This window comes from Corapipo altera, unplaced genomic scaffold, assembly GCF_003945725.1.
Source record: "Corapipo altera isolate COAL_440 unplaced genomic scaffold, ASM394572v1 2, whole genome shotgun sequence".
Taxonomy (NCBI): Eukaryota; Metazoa; Chordata; class Aves; order Passeriformes; family Pipridae; genus Corapipo; species Corapipo altera.
Window position 1 is genome coordinate 1,954,713 of NW_020884890.1, and position 20,870 is coordinate 1,975,582.

Sequence of the window (20,870 nt, forward strand, 5' to 3'; positions counted from 1 at the left end):
ATAAGAGATAAAGTAACCTCTTTGGAAAAAGCTCCTCGATATTTTTCTCTTCCGGTTCACTTTTCCTAGCAATTTAGGAGCATTTTGTTTTAGCGAAATTGGTAGCAAATTTTCCCCATGCAGGCCTAATTAAAACTCCTTGTCAAGTTTTCTCACTTTGTCACCCACCCTACTCCTTCCCCCTCCCAGCATTTATACCTGACCAGCACCTAACCCTTGATTAAGAAAAACTTAAGAACCATTGTGGGGCTGCTGATGATAAGTGCTCCTGGTTTAAACGTCATTGTAAACTAATTGGCTGCTTTGCTGGTCATTCTTTGAAGTTTGTGGTAAAGATTTTGGTTACCAAGGAAACAAACATTTGGCAAAAGAGAAATTAAATTATAATGAAAACATTGCCATTAATGTGAAAGGGGTAAAATTATTTTCTAATATTTTAGTAAAACTAACAGAAAAGGAGTAGTTATGTAGTTATTGTCTCATACTGTATTTCCACGTTGGATAAAGTAGCCATATTATGTTTTCACCTTTGTGAAAAATAGATGACTTTAAATAAAATGGACTATTCGCCTCCCACACTGATTCCAGTGGCACTACTTGCAAAAGACATTGCTGTACAGCATGAGGAAGGGTGACAGAATCAAATAAAAACCTATAGTGCCCATGAAATTATTAGTCATTTTGCATCTTGAAGAGAAAGTCTCTCCATTCAAGGGAGATTGGATTTTAAATTCCCTCTGTTATTTATAGTGACTCTTTTCACAGTATGGTTGTAGGAAATGAATAAGACGGTTTTATTACAAGCAGGGGTTTCCATGGTTGCCTAGTGCCGAGATACCTGGAGGTCATTTTATTTGGGAAGTTGGGAAGCCATTTTGTGGCTGAGGACTGGTGGGCTGCTTACTGTTCTGCTTACAGTTACCTGTTGCTGCCTACTGTTCTGCTTACACGGTTGCTTATAGTTACTTACTGTTACTTACAGTTAGAGTGTGAAGGCGGGCTGGAAAGTATGTAAGGCAGTAACACCAGTCTGGGCTCACTGCCAAGGGACCATGCGGCCAGGGGCATGGAAAAAATTTGATAGGTTGGTTAAAAAAACCCATGGACTGCAAGAAGAAGACTCTATCACCTTTTAAGGAAGAAAAGAGCAAGGATTGGCATGGGAGGAGCGAGGGTAAATCAAAGGGTCTTAAAAAGGCTCGTTCCTCCCATTCGGGGTGTGCTCGGACCTGGTCACGAGCCTGGTGCACCCAGCGCGCCATTAATAAAGTTCTTTATTTCACTTTATTTGGCCGTCTCTGAAATTTTAATTAGAGATATTTCTCACATAGTGGGTTTGAAAAAACCTGCTTATTTAAAAAAAACCCATGGAGAGTCAGTACACAATCTGGCATAAATAACTCCCAATTAAAATAAACAGAACCGTGAGTAGGAGGAGAAGAAATTCAAAGAGGAGCAACTTCAAAAAAAATTCATTAAATGACACTTTTGAGCAGCCATACACTAGTGCAATGAAAATCACTAACCTGAAATTCACATTCTGCTAAGGCAAATATAGTAATTTAAGAGACTAGATAATTTTGAGTCATATTAATAGTGTCACATGGTCATGAACCATTCCCTTATCTAATATAGTGGCACTCTTGCAATATGGAACACATTTGCCTTTTTAATTACTTAGCTATTAAAAAAAAAAAATCACTTTTATCCCCCGTGGATGGTTAACAAATTGTGATTTTTGCTTTGCTTCATTAGAATTGGGTAAATATGACCTTGACATACTTCTTGGAGCTTCATCAAATGCACTCATGGCAGAGGAAGGAGTTAATGACTGTGACTTTCTGTGCGAATTTTACAGAATTTCCAGAACCTTGCAAATGCCAGATAATTTTTTTTTCACTGTCTCTACCTGTTACTGGTGGCTTTTAACGTTCATACCTTTGCTTTTTATGTGGCAACTCTAGTTTGGGCACATTAAAGGAAAAGGTATTATGAAAATAAGCTAAGTATGTTTTCAAAACTCAATCCATATCTACCTTGTGACAAAATAAACCAAACACAGAGCATTCTTCTCAAATTTCTGCCTGGAGCTGGTGCTTAAGAATACAAATCTGCAAAATAGAACTCCAGACATCTTAGTGTTACTTGGTTTATGGCTTCCACAGTTTGCTTAGCCATTTCCTATTGCAATCTGAATAGCAGAAGAAGGAAAAAAAAAGAATGCCATGCCCACCTATTATAGAACTATATATACCCAGAAAAAAATCCGGTTTATGTAACTATCTCCTTAGAAATGCTGCTTAGGAATGAGGCTTTTGACTCTCCATAAACCCAGGCTGAGTTTATGAGATCTATGAGACTACCCCAAAAAATACGACCCTAGTGATTTTATGTGAATGTTCAATGCCATAGGCTTTCCAGAGTAGTAAAAGAGCTTCTTTACTTCAACACATATTCATGTTATCTTTTGACAGGGCTAGAAAAGGTTATCCTTGTCTTATGACACTGAACCATGCCCCAGCTGCCTCTCTCAGGCTCTCCTGTTGGTATCAGGAAGGAGCACATAGGGTCAATGGAGTGAGATTCAAGCCTTGTTCACCTTACATTGACATTAACAGCATATATGGATTTTGTGCCACAAGATTATAAGCAACCACATTTTTAAAACAGACGTTGCTATATTTCTGTCCTCAGAGGTTTTTTGGGGGGGGCATGGGTACTACCTGCATAGTAGCTGGCAGCCCACGGCTTGGACAGGGACACTCTGTGCTGGGTCAGGAACGGGCTGGAGGGCCGGGTCCAGAGAGTGGTGGTGAACGGTGCTGCATTCAGATGGCAGCCGGTCACTAGTGGTGTCCCCCAGGGATCAGTGTTGGGCCCAGTTCTGTTTAGTATCTTTACTGATGATTTAGATGAGGGGATTGAGTCCACCATCAGCAAATTTGCATATGACACCAAGTTGGGGGGGAGTGTCAATCAGCTGGAAGGCAGGAGGGCTCTGCAGAGGGATCTGGATAGGTTGGAGAGTTGGGCTGATTCCAACAGGATGAGGTTCAACAAGGCCAAATGCCGGGTCCTGCACTTTGGCCACAACAACCCCATGCAGCGCTACAGGCTGTGGACAGAGTGGCTGGAGAGCAGCCAGGCAGAAAGGGAGCTGGGAGTTTGGATTGACAGGAAGCTGAACATGAGCCAGCAGTGTGCCCAGGTGGCCAAGAAGGCCAATGGCATCCTGGCCTGGATCAGGAGCAGTGTGGCCAACGGGTCCAAGGAAGTGATTCTTCCCCTGTACTCAGCATTGGTGAGGCTACACCTGGAGTACTGTGTCCAGCTCTGGGCCCCTCAGTTCAGGAAGGATATTGAGGTGCTGGAGCAGGTCCAGAGGAGGGCAACGAGGCTGGGCAAGGGACTCAAGCACAAGTCCTATGAGGAAAGGCTGAGGGAGCTGGGGTTGTTCAAGCTGGAGAAGAGGAGGCTCAGGGGAGACCTCATCACTCTCTACAACTCCCTGAAAGGAGGTTGTAGCCAGGTGGGGATTGGTCTCTTCTCCCAGGCAACTATCAGCAAGACAAGAGGACATGGTCTCAAGTTGTGCCAGGGGAGGTTTAGGTTAGATATTAGAAAGAATTTCTTTACAGAGAGGGTGATCAGACATTGGAATGGGCTGCCCAGGGAAATAGTGGATTCTCTGTCCCTGGAGATTTTTAAAAAGAGACTGGATGTGGCACTTAGTGCCATGGCCTAGCAACCGCAACGGTAGTGGATCAAGGGTTGGACTTGATGATCTCGGAGGCCCCTTCTGACCCAGCTGATTCTATGATTCTATGACTCTGTGCTCCATGTCATACTGAAAAGATTTAATGAAGACACAACTCACATTGGGGCACATAGTACATGCTTTATCAGGTGGTCCTTCTTTAAAGAAAGGCACCCATATTTTGCCACAGTGAGTTAAGATAACACAAAATAAGCAACTGCTTTGATTTCACCAAAAGTTAATGTACTGCCTCTTGATTGCTGTTGAAACAAATTTCGGGATTCGGCTGGAGTAACTTCTAACAAAGCCACTGTGGAACCTAGTCTTAATTCAGTCTGACAGCTAGCAATAGGCAACTGCCCCTATCACAGGCATGTGATTTGTTCATCCCTTTAGCTCATCAATTCATTTCAAACAAACCCAACCTGTGTAAGTCCTGTGGTGGAGTTTGTGCTGGGCCATTTCCATCTGTACCTGTCAGCAGCTCTAATCCTGTTTGCCACTGGCTGCTTGAGGCAAACTTTTCTGTATATAGCTTTTATTTTGTCTCATTATGGGGGATGGACTTATTCTCTTCACCAAACTATTTTAGTGGTCTGTAGTACATCCTGTTATTAGACTCTCTTGAGTGTGACTTTACATCCCTTTGCAGGCCTCTCCCCATGTGTCAGCTGGCTCCCAGCTAGCCTCCAGCTAGGGCTATACTTCTTGCATATATGATGCAAGCAGTGTAGTTCAAACAGGCCTACCATGCATGCTTTCTTTTCCACTCTTTTCCACATAGGAAAATAAAACATAATGAAGGCAAGTCACAGCAGCTGTCTCCCCAGTGGCAATTTATACTGACTAGTTTAGAGCTATTCTTAGGGAGAAAAGACCAAAATGCCTTCTATATCTTCTGCATCTCTCCTTGTGTTCCAGTCACCTGAATGAGTGACCCTCAGTGTATTTCTCATCATTGTCATTCTTGCGCATTAGTAAACAGGGAATCGGATTCCCCGGATTAATTTTTAGTAAACTCAAAAAATCCAAATAAAACACCCCACATAATAAAAATATTTGTTTTGAGGTTTCTAAGATGTTCAGGTGTTCTGAAGTCTCATTTTCCAACTTTCCCTTGCAACAGAAAGAGTTAGAAATCTGATTTTTTATAGAATGAAAAGTGAGACTTTCATTTCAGGAACTGGAGCTTGAAGAAAAATACTATTATCAGGAGAAAAATAGCAACAGTGGGGGAGCTGATAACATCACTATCTTATGTGCATCTCAGGAGTCTGGCAATCACATCCCAGCTTCTTGTTCAGAAGAGTTTACTGGTCGACCAGAACAGATCTTCAACCTCACTGTAGCACCTGGTGGCTTGGCGAAACTCATTTAGCTTGATAAGTTCCATAGTCTAAAACCTTGCATGTACTCCAAATAAAGCAACTAAATCCAGTCGTTTTCAAACTCTGAACTGCAGGTCTTAGTTTTTTGGTTTGTATGTCCAAACTGGTTTAGGTCATAATCCTAGGAATAAAGAGTTCTAAATCTATGGGGAAGAGAAAGTCATATTTGAAATGCAAATGCAAATACTGTTATTCTAACTCCCCCTAATGCAAATTCAGCCCCTGCAGTAAAACCCCATAGTTTCAATGCTGACGAAGAGAGTTTCTTCATTAATCACTGGCAACTATTCCCTCTAGAAGGATGTTGTTTCAGTGGCAAGAGAAGGTGACTGTCCAGCTTCTCCTGAACTCTCCTTTTCATGATAGCATAACTTTATTATCTCCACCTAGCTCTTTCCTTATCTACTTTATTTCTAGGAAGTTCTTTACTGTGACCAAGCAAAATATTTTGCCACTGCTGAATGATCGATTATGATCCTAAAAAACTTGCATGCAGATTACTCATGGAAATGTGGGAGCTGACTTACTTGAAAATACACAAAAGCAGACTTTCTCTGCTTAGTGACTGTGCAGGTGAAGGAAACCAACAGACAGAATGCAGGTAGTAGAGGGGTTTTTTTTATTATACTGGGTACCTGTAGCTATTACTTTCACAACTGAGGGTGCTCAGCCATTCTGAAAATGAGCCCCAGAGCTTCTGCCCTGAGCAAGTTTTTATTGCTTTAGCTCTGATTGATGGGTTCAGGGAACTGGAGCCTAAAGATAAGTCTTTAATGGATCACTAAATTGTGACTGCCAAGCAAATTATTGTGTATGGGTTTTACAAATTGTGCTACCTAAAAGACAGCATATTTCAGGAGCGAAATTTTATGCTGGAGGGAAAACAAAACAACAGTATTTTCTGTAGTGGTTTTAATGGCTGATTTGTTCAGAATACTTACTTGCTGCTGTCTCCTCTCTTTGTTCAGTCTTCATCATCTCTCCTTTCTGCCATATACATGCTGGAGTTACTAAAAAGGCCATTTTACTACTCATATTAATTTGCAACTTTTAGATTTTTTTTCTGACGTTATCAACACTAAAAAGAGTACAGATAAATTATTTATCAAAAGGAGTATTCACACACAGATGCCATATAAGGGAGTTATTCTTCTTTATGCGTATTTTGAACATATTTATGAAGAGATAGCTTGGACACAGTTGTGGTCTCTTCTTTTGTCACTGTGATCTTCATAAACATTTGATATGCAATATTTAATGGCTTACTATGGCTTTTCTACACTGAGGTCACACTCATAAAAATAGTTTTAGCAGCATCTTCATAAGTCCTTTATCGGGACTTGGAATCTCTTTTTATAACAATATTAGTGTCCCATACCTATTTTTGTGTTGAGCATGTGTTGAATTGCCTTTGACAAGGATTGGAAGCATCTTAGCCCAACAGCTGCAATACCATCTTGGGTATTGCTTGTCTATGAATTGCTGCTGTTGCTATATAACAACAAACTTGGAAATAATGCATACCTAAAGAACTCACTGTCATTAACCTCTATGCTAACAGGTCTATTTAAATGTTCAGAGAATGGTCAAAGGTTTATTCAGTTTTGTGTGATTTATTCCTGAAGCAAACTTGTAGTCATACGAAAACACTGTTTCAGAGTTTAGAAATATGGAAGGATTTGAGATTTGACTGAGAAAAGGCTGGTAAAAATGTGAAAACATAAAAGACAAATTTTTCTCAAAAGCATTAGGAAATGAGCCTTTGGTAATAAAGAAAAAATTAGAAATTGTAAACTACTTTTCCATTTTGAGACAAAATACAAAAGACATGTATATGTAATGAAACACATGAGAAATTTTGCTCTACAGGACAACATATGATAAGATTTTGGCTTAAAAATGGACATTAAGCTGACTTTAATTAGCTAGAGAAAGAGGAATATTTTGCTTCTGGACTTGAAAATACATAATTTTTGTGTCGCTAATGGTAATGTGAGCTCAGATCAGAGAAAAAAAGCAAAACGTTACACAGTGAAATTTCGTTAAGCCAACAAAATACTGAATAACACACATTTTCAAGGGCAGTATAGTAGAGTTCTGGATACCTTAAATGACTTTTAATTTTATTTTCTTGTTTAAGTGTTTTGTGATTACTATAAAGCCATCACAGCAATGAAAAGCACAGAGTGAACTGAGAGTCTGAAATGAAAATCATTAGTTTGCCTGGGATGTCTCCAAGGGAACACCAAGATACCAAGGTTTGCAATATATTATCCCTCAAATTATAACATTTGTGCATAACAGAAGAATAGTAAGTCCCATTTATAGCCAAGAAAATGAATCAAATGTTATTGAATAAGCAGTGATGTACAAATACATTCTATATAGCTGTTGTTTTACTTCTGTATATTGTGTTTTTATTAGTAAATGAGCTGAGTCATGTTTGGTTTTCTGTGTCAAACCCCCGCAATTATAAGATGTTGTTTTAACTGAGGAAAGGACTAAAGAAATGTGGTTCCATGTTGTTGCTGACAACAGGGAATAGTACCACACTTTGAAATCTCCCTGTCTTTCAAAAAATCTTTCTATGTTTGCTGTCTTCTGAGGTAGAATAAAGCATATTTTTGGTGCTGAGATTTCAGAATACCACCTCCTATTCCATAAGGGGTCCTCAAGCATTGATAAAGGAAGAAACTCTCTTCTTAGGCAGCCTTAGAGAGGTGAAAATGTTAGTGGTCTCTCACCAACAGATGCATCTGGCTATTGCAGCACTGAGTCAAAGTTCTCCCCAGCTTCACATACAGTATATATAGACAGATGGAAGACTAAAAGTACATTTGAGTCAATTCTGGAGAGTGAAAACAAGAGAGGAAATTTTTTGTGAAATTATAGTCCTTTGTTTTCCCCCAAACTGTTTTAATGATGTTGTTGTCATTATAGCTTTAACACTGTTAGTACAGACAGTCTCATTCCTGGAATGGACAGACAAGGTGTCTAAGTGCCTAGTCAGCAGATTATTTATATATCCTTCTGAGGACACATAAACTTGAAACATGACATGTATTGTGTGCACACCTGGTCTCTTCAGATAATAGGAAAGAAAGCAAAAATCCTAATAATGCGTATCTAGAAAAGTGTAGAGTAATATTGAATGCAAATAACCCAGATGAAATACTCATCTGAAGGAGGTATCTTGAAACCTGCTCCACATTCTCTGTCCTAGAGGGAAGTTCAGACTTATATGAGTACTATTAACAAAGACAGAAGAGAAGGAGAGATGCAGAAGTGAAACCTCACAAAATGCAAGAGGAGGATAAGATGATGGCGATCACAGATGCCTTTTTCCAAATACAGCTAACACAGATTTTGCTGAAAGAAGGAAAATTATGCCAAGGAGGGCACACTCGAAAATTTTCAAAAGCAAGGGAAACCGTACCAAGATGGAGACCAAGCATGACATAGGATGAACAACCTGACAAATCAGTGTTTGTATATAACATGATATCATGGAATAAAATCAAAGAAAGCAAGAAAGCTGTGCTTGTACCTTCTGAGAGAAGACTGATCTGGATGAAAAGTGATGAGTGGGTTGACAGTAGATAGATCAGAGTTCCTGAGTAGATACAGGTGGCATATTCTTCCAAAATTTACCCTGTCCTGATCTCATCAAAGTGACAAGTTTTTAATCCAGTGATTCCTTTGCTATTTTACATTCACCATCAAAAGAACAGGGAGAAGTTACACACAATAAAATGTATAAGACTCTTGAAATTCTGATAGGACTGAGATTTAGTACTCATGGTGTTTATATCTTACAAACATAGGAGATAAAAATAATGTGATGCAATGTTAAAAAAAGCTTTGAAATGTGCAGCTACAAGTCTAAAATTAAAGGTAGCAAAATATGTGCTGTGAGAAATCTTGTCATGGTGGTTAGAACATGTGATTGATAAATGTGATAGCAGAGACAAAAGACAAAACATGTAGATGAAATGCCACTGTTCATAAGCACATGAGAATTTCTGTGGATCTTTTATAAGATAATATTGTGTAACAAATTCCTACCTTCTGTTTCCTCAGGAGGCCAAGTTCTTTATGAACTGCATAAAAGAGACTTTGTAGCCATCTGGGATAAATTGCACAAGCACACCTTTGAGGATTTTAAAAACAGATTGATCACATCTTCAGCAGTTCCACTTTATACTGTTTTCCAGTTCCCCAGGGATGATGCCATTCCTGTTGCACTGAGATGTCAGGGGAGCTCAGAACACACTGTTTTAGGAAGATTGCAGGTATTGATATCCAACATATTAATTCTGGTGATGGATTCCTGGTTAATATATGGTGTTTCAAGGATTTTGGTGGACTTTGGAGCAAGCTTTTAAAAATATCACATTTGCATGTGGAGAAATTTTAAAAGAAAAAAAACAGGCTACCCTTAGGATTTTATAAACTTCCTTAAGAGTTCAAATCTAAGACTGGAAACTTGCTAGTTAGTAGTAACTGTTCCTGGCACCTGTTCATCTGAGGGTGCCCCAAAATACAAATTTGAAATGTGTGGGTAAGCTCAATCTAGTTTGTTCAGGAACAGTATTATGTCTGGGTAAATATTCTACATGAAAGGATCCCATAGTTTTCACAGCAGTTCCAGGTGTGGGCAGACATATGTATTTTAAAAGGTACTCGATAGCTCAGACCAATATCCCACCAGCATATGCACACAAGAACAGTTAGCTATTTGGGGCTTGCGGTGTTTTGCTGGAGTGCCCTAGGATACTCAAAGTAGCAAGGTCTCATCCATCCAGTCACATACTAAGTGGCATTGAATATGGAGTGTACAGGAACATTTCCAGTGTGACTTCAGTATTGAAACTGTTCAACATGCCACCCCAGCAGCACCTCAGTGGCACTGTCACAGAATCACAGAATCACAGAATATGCTGAGTTGGAACAGGGTCACAAGGATCATTGAGTTCAACCCTTAGCCCTGCACAGCACTATCCCCAAGAGTCACACCATGTACCTGAGAGTATCATCCAAATGCTTCTTGAACTCTGGCACTGCTGTGACCACTTCCCTGGAGAGCCTGTTTCAGTGCCGAACCACCCTCTGAATGAAGAACCTTTTTCTAATATCTGACCTAAAACCCCTGACACATCTTCAGACCATTCCCTCAGGTTCTGTCACTGGTCACCACAGAGAAGGGATCAATGCCAGTCTCTCTTCTTCCCCTATAAGGAAGTTGTAGACTGCAAAGAGGTCTCCCCTCAGTCTCCTCTTCTCCAGGCTGAACAGGCCAAGTGACCTCAGCTGCTGCTCATACGGCTTTCCCTCCAGAGCCTTCACCATCTTTGTTGCCTGTGATGGATGAAAAGACAGAATGGGAGAGATATGTTGCCTGGAGAAGCATTAATGGAATCTAAATGGACTTGTTACTGACTGGACAATCCACCCAGCAGACTGACAGTTTTTCCCCAGTTTATTGTTGTGTACTTATGAATTCTTATGCACCCCAGTTTATTGTCAAAATTTATGAATTCTGTTTTACCTCCATATTGTCCCCATTTCTCCCTCAGATTTTCCCTCCGAGAGTTTGTCCCTTTGTTCTCCTGTTTTCCCACTCCTCTGCCACTGATTGGCTGTGGTGTACCACAGTGCAGGGAGAGCTACCATTGGCCAGTTCCCTCAGAGACCCGGGAGTTCCACCCATCTTTCCCCTGTCTCCCTATCACATTTCTCCCTGAGCTGTCAATCTCTTGCGCCTCCCTGGTTTGGCATCCGCCCCTCAAACCTCGTTAACCCCCTGAATAAATTGGCATTGCTACACCAGACCTCAACTGTGTCAGAACCCTGATTACAGTGCCTGATCCCATCCCCCTTTCCCACGCGGACTGTGGCAGTTGCTCTCCTTTGGAAGTTCTCTAATAGCTTAACATCTTTCTTATATTGCAGTTACCAAAACTGCACACAATTTTGGGAAGGCTTCAAGGTGAGGCTTCCCCAGTACAGAGCAGAGTGGGACAATCTCCTTCCTTGACTGGCTGGCGATGCTTTGCCTGATGCCCCTCAGGACATGGTTGGCCCTCCTGGCTGCCAGGACACTGCTGACTCAGATTCAACTTGCCATTGACCAGGACCCCCAAGTCCCTTTTGCTGGCACTGCTTTCCAGCATCTCATTCCCCAGCCCATGTGCGCATCTACAGATGCCCCATTACATGTGCAGAATCCGGCATTTTTCCTTATTGAACTTCATGTGGTTGGTGATTGCACAGTCCTCTTAATTTGTTGAGGTCTCTCTTCAGGGCCTCCCTGCCTTTGAGGGAGCCAACAGCTCCTCCCACTTTTGTGTCATCTGCAAACTTTCTTAGTATCCCTTCCAGTCCTTCATCCAAGTAATTTATGAAGATGTTGAAGAGTACAGGGCTCAAGATGGAGCCCTGTGGAATCCCACTAGTGACAGGTCACCAGTCTGATGTTACCTCATTCACTATTACTCTCTGTGCTTGACTGGTGAGCCAATTGTTCACCTGCCACATGATGTGTTTATCCAGCTGTGTGCTGGACATTTTGTCCAGAAAGATCCTGTGAGGGATGATATTGAGATCTTTCCTGAAATCCAAAAAGATTACATGAACTGGCTTCCCTTGATGAACTAGATGAGCTACCTTGTTAAAAAAGGAAATCAGGTTGGATAAGAAGGACTTTCCTTAATGAAGCTGTGCTGGCTGTCACCAATGACTGTGTTGTCTTTCAGGTATTTTTCAATACTTCCCAAAATACTCTTCTCTCCTTGCCACTGAAAGATCCACTTCTGAAAAGGACAATACTTGGGTTCTTTTGGACAATTGATGTGTTGCATATGCTGGGGTGCCTATAGACATCAAGCTGGGGATGTGATCAGCTCTACACATTGCAGAACTGGGGGAGCAAAATGGTCACAGCACCAAACCCGACAGAGTTCAAGACGCGTTTGGCCAATGCTCTCAGGCATACAATGTGACTCTTGGGGATGGTCTTGTGCAGGGCTAAGGGTGGCCTCAATGATTCTTGTGTGTCCTTTCCAACTGAACGTATTCTGTGATTGAGAAGGTGCAGTGTTGTCCACCTTCAAAGAGAAACTCAAATTGCTCTGAACCATGTTTTCTGTCAAATGCTTATAGCTGGGCTAGCCAGTGCCTGCCTGGAACCAGCTATTTCTATGCAAGGCTGGGCAACATCTCCTGCCTCAGAATCCTGTCAGCACTGCAACCTGCATGAAGTATTAAATAAGTGTCTGGATTTTCTCAGCCAAGGCAATATTCTGTATCCCAGCAAATTTCTGTGTTGAATTGACTTCTGTGTGTTTGCATGCAGGTGGTGAGCAATTTGAAATGGTTGCTATTCTCCTGCCTTACCTTTTGCCAATGAAGAAATCTGATCTCAGGACAGCAGGAGGCAATTTGTTAATAGAACAGAAATGGGCATTAAGTTTGTGTGTGGTTGTTCATATCCTTGCACAGTGGGCTGCTTTAGTTTCTGTGCTGCATACTGGGCACACAGAGGCCTATGAATGAACAATTAGTTACTCAGCTTTGAAGATGTTAGCTTTAGCTTGGTTGGTTTGGTTTCTCCATCTGCATAGCACACAGACTTTCCAATGATGTAGATCCACAGTAACAGGTTATTTGTACACTGGGCTATTTTTGAATGACATTTGATAAGCTAAAACCCCATCATCTTCTGTTCAGAGTTTAGTAACATTCAGAATTGAAAGAGCTTATGTACTATGCTAAAAAATCCTACTTTATCTACTTATGAAGTATGGAAGTAAATTTTCAAGAGAGCCAAACATCTGAAAGCCAAGTGTTCTTTTTTCAGGAAAAATAATTACATAAATCTCTATATATGTAAAGAGAGAGAGGGTGCACAAGTGAAAGTGACAGGGATGATGTATTTCAGCCCGAGATCATAATGGATTTAATAGAGTTAAATATTTATAGTCTGTTAATAGAGAAGGTCAAAACTGGTGTTACTGGAAAGTATAGAGAAAGGCACCTGAAAGTGTATCTAAGTACTGAGGTAGGTGACCTGCTTTTGGGAGACGAAGACTACCTGGAAACACTGAATCCCAAGACCCTCCCACAAGTTATTAATGTGATTTTCTTTCATGTAAACCTTATTGAAAATTTTCTGCATTTAAGACTAAAAGTTTAAAAACTTGCAGAAAGCCCCCAGACAACTGTGTATAAAGTATCATGGACACTTTTGAAAAACTACCAAACATTCATGTATAGTTGGCAGTTTCAAATGTCAGATCTTTGCTAGTCCATCACATTTTGAAGCTGGGAATCTCTTGATCAGCTCTGTTGTTCAAATGGTGAATGATTTAATTTTGAGAGTTTGAAAATAAAGGAAATCTGTCTTTGCACTTAGCAGAATCACATTCTGCTGCTAAACAGGTTATCTGTCTTGGCTTTGCAATGGCCTTTTATCCTGTTCTCTTTTCATTAACAATCAATTAGATCTTTTGCTTTTAATGGAATTAGCATGGTAGTTGATTTTGGGAATGATGAAGAAGAACCCAGCCAAGAAGAAGGTCAGGCAACACATTGATAAAGAAATAAATTTCAATCTGCTTTTTTGTGGGTATTATTTCATTAGAAAAGACTGCAGTGTATCCTGGTTGATTCCAAGTGTGAACTAGGATCTTCTCTTAGCGGTTAGAAATTCTCCTTTGATGTCCAGTTGTTAATTTCTAGCAGAGTTGCCAGAGTTGCCACTATCTGTGTTTGTGTTTCCTGGCTAGGAGGCTTGCCCTTCTTATTCTCATGTTAGCTCTCAGTAGGCAGAACTCTTGGGATTACCTCTCTTTGGAGTAAATTCCTCTTGCTTTTCTTTCCTAAGGCAAAATAATGCTACTTGCCCTGTGAGTTGAGTGAAGTTCACTTTTGTGCAGTTCTACTTTCAGCGGGATGAAATTGAAGTGTTGGTTAAGGCTTAGAAACCTGATTTTTCCCATTGCCTGGACTCTTCATTTCTCTGCTTTTGATTTGCGTTTTTGTACTGGGTTTAGGTGATGTTGGGAAAATCACTTGAATATCTCTGAAAATCCACCACCAGTGTAGCTGCAACTTTCTCTTGGTAGTGAGCTATAAAAGCATCAAGCTACAGCTGACTGCCTAGTTCTGGGCAATTTTTTTGTACTTTAACTATGTGCCTTAAAAAAGAGATTTTTTCTTCCTCACGGAATGGCAATCTGAGATAATTTAGAAAAGATGATAGGTATATTAAAAATGTAAGATATTCTTCTATTCTACTATTATTATAAAATTTTGATTTTCTTTTGAAAGTGATGGATGTCCTGATTACTAATAGCCTTTAAAAGACTGTTAATAGTTCATGAAAATAAGGAATATAGTTAATAATCAATATAATGATGAAACAGATTATCTGAATTAATCCCATGTTCCCAGTAGGAAATTTCTCTCTCATTTACTATCCAAAATAATTACATGTTGTGTATATTATTAAAGAACTTCTGTTCTTCTGCTGTTAAAGGTGGCTTTTACCTAGACAATACTCACTTCTAGTGCTTTTTATTTTATGTTTGAAAATTTAACTAAACTGTGTATATGATTAAAGATGATTATGTGAGTTCCTAAGAACAAGTACATATGTTTCCTTTAGTGAATTTTATATTTTTTTCCCTTCAATTTACAGGATTTAAGGGAGAAATGTGGTTACTGTGAATGTGGTTACTGTGAATCACATGAAACAGTTATAAATATCTACATAGAGTACTCTCTGCCCTTGCAGCTGGAAATGTCTGAAGAAGAATGTGAGTAAACTTTGTCACTTCAATGCCAGTTACAAAACTTTGGGTGTCAGTAAGAAAAACCTATTTTTTACAGCATGATTCTAGAAATTATTTTTTCTGGTTTTGCAACTAGAAGTTTTAAAACAACTAGGAAAAAAAGGGCGAGTTTAGTTCTAATGAGTCACTGCCTTTTTTGACAGTAAAAAAGGAGAAATAGACTTCATACATCTCTAGTTGAGAAACACTAGATGCACAGATGGGGACAGAGATGATTCTCTTTGATAGGATACACGGTTGGCATGAAGGTAAGAGAGAATTTTGAGATTTGATGTCTAAATTTATTCAGTATGTACACTTTGGCTGCTTATTTGGCATAAGTGTATAGTGTGAATCAGAACACTTTGAGCTTGTTTGAAACTTGGGGAAGCTGGGTTCTCATGCAGACTTTTATGGTGGGATTTAATTCAAAACAAACCCCCTAAATTTAGTTGTCTACAAGCCCTCCAGTTGTCTAAACTCCTTCTGTGTGTAGAGACAGGAAAAAATGCACCACTTCACAGACAAACAGGTTAATAGAGCTGTATTTTGTTTCCCATTAAGGAACAAAAATTTGAAATTAAGGGGACTGTGGAAAGACAATGTAGAAGAGTAAGAGAAGAGCTTTAACATGGAAACAAAAGGCTTGATTCAATGCACAGTTACCAGTGATTTCATTCTGTATTCCATCATACATCACTGCATGTTGCTATCAGGTTTTGTTATTTGCAATGAAGTTTTGTTTCCTTGTAGTTTGAATCATCATTGAGAAGAAACCTTTGGCTGGTCTTTGAAATATTTAGGAGAAATACGTCACTTGGGTTTGGAGAAATTATCAATAATCTAATTCTTAGAAGTGTTACATATTATGGGTCAAAATTTTGTAAAAAATGCTCACTGCACCTCCATCAATCCTTTTTGTAGTGGGTCCTTTGCAGTTTTACTAGAATTATTATCTACCAAATCACTCTCAAACACTATTGGACTGAAATATTTTGGTTTTGTGAAGAATCATGGCCTCTGTATTCTTATACCTGTTAACTATTATATTAGCTGAACATAGTTTAGCTACAGTTTTCATAATCAATTATTAATAAATGTTTTATTCTATCTGCTGTATTACTTTGCCAGAAGAAACTGTTGTGAAATTAATTACTGTGCAGATTTTCTTAGGGTGAAAACCAGAGAAATTGCTTTTGCAGCAAAATTTGTCTATAGAATTTGTTGTGTCATTACAGGATAATGCCAACAACATAATCTGTTGAGCAAGCAAAGCAGTTCTCAGCCTTGTCCCAGTGTTAGGGTGACTGATTAAGCACTGTGCAGTTGGATCTTGGCAGGGCAAAAATCTGCAGCTTTGTAATTTAGGCTGCATTCAATTGTAGGATGAATGGTAGACTTCCATATTCTTTAAAATATCAAGCTTTTTTCCATGTCTATATTTCGACCTACTCAGGTACCAATGCTCATTTAAAAATGTGTGCTTTCCACACATCCAACCACTCCAGTCTGCAGTGGCTTTCTGCAGGCAAAATTCAATGGAAGAGACTCTTTTGGTCTCTGCAGCACTCCAGGGATTACTGATGTTGGCAGCTGCTGTTTTTTTGGAAACTTCAATCTGCTCGTGATGCTATCAAATGTCTTTTTGCTGAAAGCATTTTGACTCCAATTTAAAACATACATTTCTGCCATTACAATTGACATAGGTTTTAATTTCAGACTGAAAGAACATCAATTTATCATTTGGCTTTTCATGGTGCTTTTATAAAGGCTGTATTCTGCCTGCCCTTCTTGGAGAAGGAGCACTTGAAAGGCTTTGGGGAAAAGTGATAGATGGCTTTGGTGCTGAACTGGGACCAACAAACACCTGCTACGAGCCCCTCTGTCAGGATACCTTAGCCCTCAGAAGATGGGCTCAGCTGCATCTGGGCAGGGTCCAAGGGAAGAAAGAATTTCTGGTCAAAGGCTCCTGAGAGCCTTTTTCAGATGCTCTGTAGACTGTTCTCCATTTCAATTCACTTAGCTCAAACAACTCATCACAGCTGGAAAGTTGCATAGTAGGAGGTCTCTCTGTTAGCTTGCTGGGCAGAAGTGAAAGTTTTCTGACAGCACAGGTAACCCTCTTCTTTCATGTTTTAAAAATGCAAAAATGGATTCATGGTTTAGATAATAATTTTTTATGATCTCTCCACTCATTTTTCCATTAAATGATGAAAAATATTGAGTAAATTCCTTTAACATATATCCATTGCTTTTTTGCATTCAAGTAAAATAACTGGATTTTTCTCAGTTAAAGGATAGATATGCACTCAATTGATGGTAACCCAAATATTATCTCCATATTTCTCTTATATGAAAGCTTCTTTATTAATGACAAGAGATGACTTTTAAATCTTAGCAGGTGATTTGTTATGAAGGAACTGTGTTTAGATTGATGTCTCCAAGTGACAGATGAATTGCAACAGTATTGCACTTATTCATCAGGTAACAGATTCTTATAACAACAAAAACATAACACATGAAGTAGATAAGATCATTAGGGAATTGTATATTCAAGTGGCAAAAAGCAATGTAATTATTTCAGGCTCTTGATGACACTTTTGCAAAATACATTGGAGGATGTGGTTAAGTCTTTCTGCTGACAAAACTCATCTACAATATCTTTGAGAGGCCATGGCGATCTGGATACAAATTTCTTGCTCAAATTTTTCTCCTTCCTGTTTGATTATGAAAAAGAACAGGAAGAACGGCCCTCCAGTTGTCTTGCTGTTGTGTGCTTAGCATGGGAAGTGTTCAAAATCTGGACTATGTGAAGATATAACATCAGAATTTGAATGCACTTAGTCAAAGTTTGTCTCAATCATGCAGCATGCCTTCCGATTGGTTTGAAGTAGGAAAGCTTAAGTTGTTAAAAAAATTATATGCAATCTCAATCAGTTCTTCAATATAGGTTTGAATAGCCAACAGACCAGTTTCCAGTGATTTCAGACAATTGCTTGGCTCATATTTGGACAGAATCGCTGTTAAATGTTTCCAATTGTACACTTCATTATGACTTTTCAATGCATCTTTAACTTCTTGGAGCTGGAATTGACTGTGAGCATTTGATTGCAGCCCAACGTCCAGTGCTGAAAAACCCTGTTTCTTGGTGTAAAGATTCTCAGTATAATTAGGGACTATTCATGACAGCTAGCAACACTTTTTTCAAGCAACAAATTCTTTTCCAGATGTTGGAACTTCACAGCATTGCTTGTAATTTTTTTCAAGAAATTCGTTGAATCTCTCAAAAACTCAGAGACAGTCTATTACTGCTGAACCTGTGGTTTGTTTCAGCAAGCTTAACCTTGTTAAAACAAACTTTTAAAGTCCTTTGACTGAATTCTTAAATGGAAAATAATTAAGAGGAGAGGTGGAGAAAATTCAGATAAAAATATTTGATGATGGCTTCGTGCTAACTAGAAAGCGTGTAAGGCAGAGATGGTATTGATGCATTAAACAGAGAGAAATAGCATTTTTCAAATATTAATAAAAACTTTGCAAAACTTTTCCCAGCTTAAAATATGAATTTTTCAGCAATTATTCTCCACATCCTGCCAGGTCTCTCATGATCTATTTTAGTATTTATATAAGAAAGGTTCCGTAACAGACTGAGGCATGGGCAACCTTAGTTACTTCACCTAAGACCTCTTCATTTATGTGATGGATAATTGGGATGATAAAAACAAGATCACCACTCTGAAAATTGACATAGAGCTGTTCCAGCTTGTGCAGACCCAGGAAATAAAGTTTCTCAAATTGTTTTCAGGTATTTCTGCCCTGCTGCAAACAGCAGCCTCTGAGTCTGCTGAGTGTGTCAGTGAGAATGGACTTCCTGCATATGGACATCATTAAGGTAGGGCACAACTTCCAAGCACCACAAATGTTCTGTGGTAACTGTTGTCTAGACACATGTCCTGCATGGGGGGCAGAAGGGGATGTGGGGTGAGAGATGGTCCAGGGCTCTTTATGGATGACACTATGAAAGGTCGAACAACAAATGGCATATCAAAATCAGCTGTTTCAGAAAGATAAAGCAGAAAGAGGGATATAGATAGTGCATAAATCTTATTTTCCTTCAGGTGCTGGGAACCTTGATTTCATAAAGCACCGAATGAACATCAGATGGATTTTCCCATGGTATGCCATACAGAACCCATCCATGAAGAGATTCCCAGCATTTGAAGTGACATAAGATTTACTTCCATCCATAGTCCTATTTTTATTCTATTTTCTTAAAGCACATATTTTAATATCATAGAATCATAAAATAGCAGGATGGAAGGGACCTCAAAGATCATCTGCTCTTTCTTTGTTTCTCTCTTTCTCTCTCCCTCCTCCACCCCACCCGGTGCAGAACCATTTTTTGATTCAGTGATTCTGTGATTTATTTTGGAAAACAGCACTGTCCTTGTGGTGAACTCTCTTGGCATTCCAGAACAGCTACCCTGAAACTTCCTTTGTAGACCTTGAGTAACTGTTCTTAGACTCCAAAAAATAATAACCCTGAATTGCTGGTACTCTAAACACAGAAAAATTACTGACAGGGTATACAACAGTTGTGAACAAATTTTTAGACACAGAAGATACTGAACTGAGCAATTGTTGCAGTCCGAAATTCAAATATCAGCAGAAAAGGAACTGCTGGGCTTGAGCCAGAAGCCTTGGGCTACAGAGGCTGGGCAAAAACCCACCATCTAAAAGACCAGACAAGATCCATTGACATTCATCCATGTGAATTGTCCTGATCTCCCCCAGCAGGATATGGAGACACTTCGCTGTGATGCTATCAGTCCCTGCAGATAACCCATTGTTTTCTCCCCTCCCTGTGTAATCCTTATTTTGGGAAAATCTGACCATTCTGCCCCAATGTAATCCTGCTTACTGGAAGCATCAGTTCTTTTCCCCCAAATGTAAATACTGGATCCAAGAAATGTAAACCCCTTTTTCCACTTATGTCATCCCTGCTGCTAGAAATGCTAATGGTTTGTGGATTCCCCTACTTGGCATAAACCGGCCTCCTTATCAGCATGTTAAGCCCCTGAGACCCTTAAATAGTGTTTGAGTGTTCAATAAAGGATTCCAGTTTCTTCTCCCATATCTGGGATCGTTTTAGTTTCTGGACCCTTACAAGCAGTATTTTTTATAAGGACTCTGTTGGCTTTATGTGTATGTCAGGACAAGACTACAACCTGACGTACACTTTGGTATGTCACCAAGTTCCCTTAAATTCGCCCCTCTTTAATCTTTCGTTGACATTTTTGTAGGTTCTGTTAGGGTCTCATATTGTGAATCAGCATATCACATGGAATTTTTAAACAGAAATTAAAAGGGTCACCTTGCCTTTCTTCTGAATGTTTGGTGGTGTTGGGCACGGAAATCTGAGGAGTGTCATCATCAGTCACCTTCCACAGTGATAGGACAGCTCCAAAAGCTGACTGGGCACCATGGTACCTGCTGGATGAAAGAACCCGCAGTTTATACTGGGGTAGTGGAAGTCAAGGCTGGTGGCATAGTAAAAATAGCACAAAAGGTTTTAGCAAAATGAGAGACAAATCTGAATAAATTCTGTGATGTGATGTAGACAGAAAATGAGCGGATCCAGAACAATCTGACAAATAAAAAAAAAGTGTGCTGATAGAATTAAAGTCTCTTGTATTTGTCCAAACATATGAGCAGCTTCTGAAATTTCTACATCAAAACTCATTATAAATGATTTTATAACCATCTCACTGATAAAGCTTGACTCTTTTGTGCTCGCCATGTAGCAGATCCAATATGATACAAAATTCTTTAACTGGTCTTTTCAGGGAAGACTCTTGTGTGGCAGGAATGTTATCACAGAGTCAACCATCT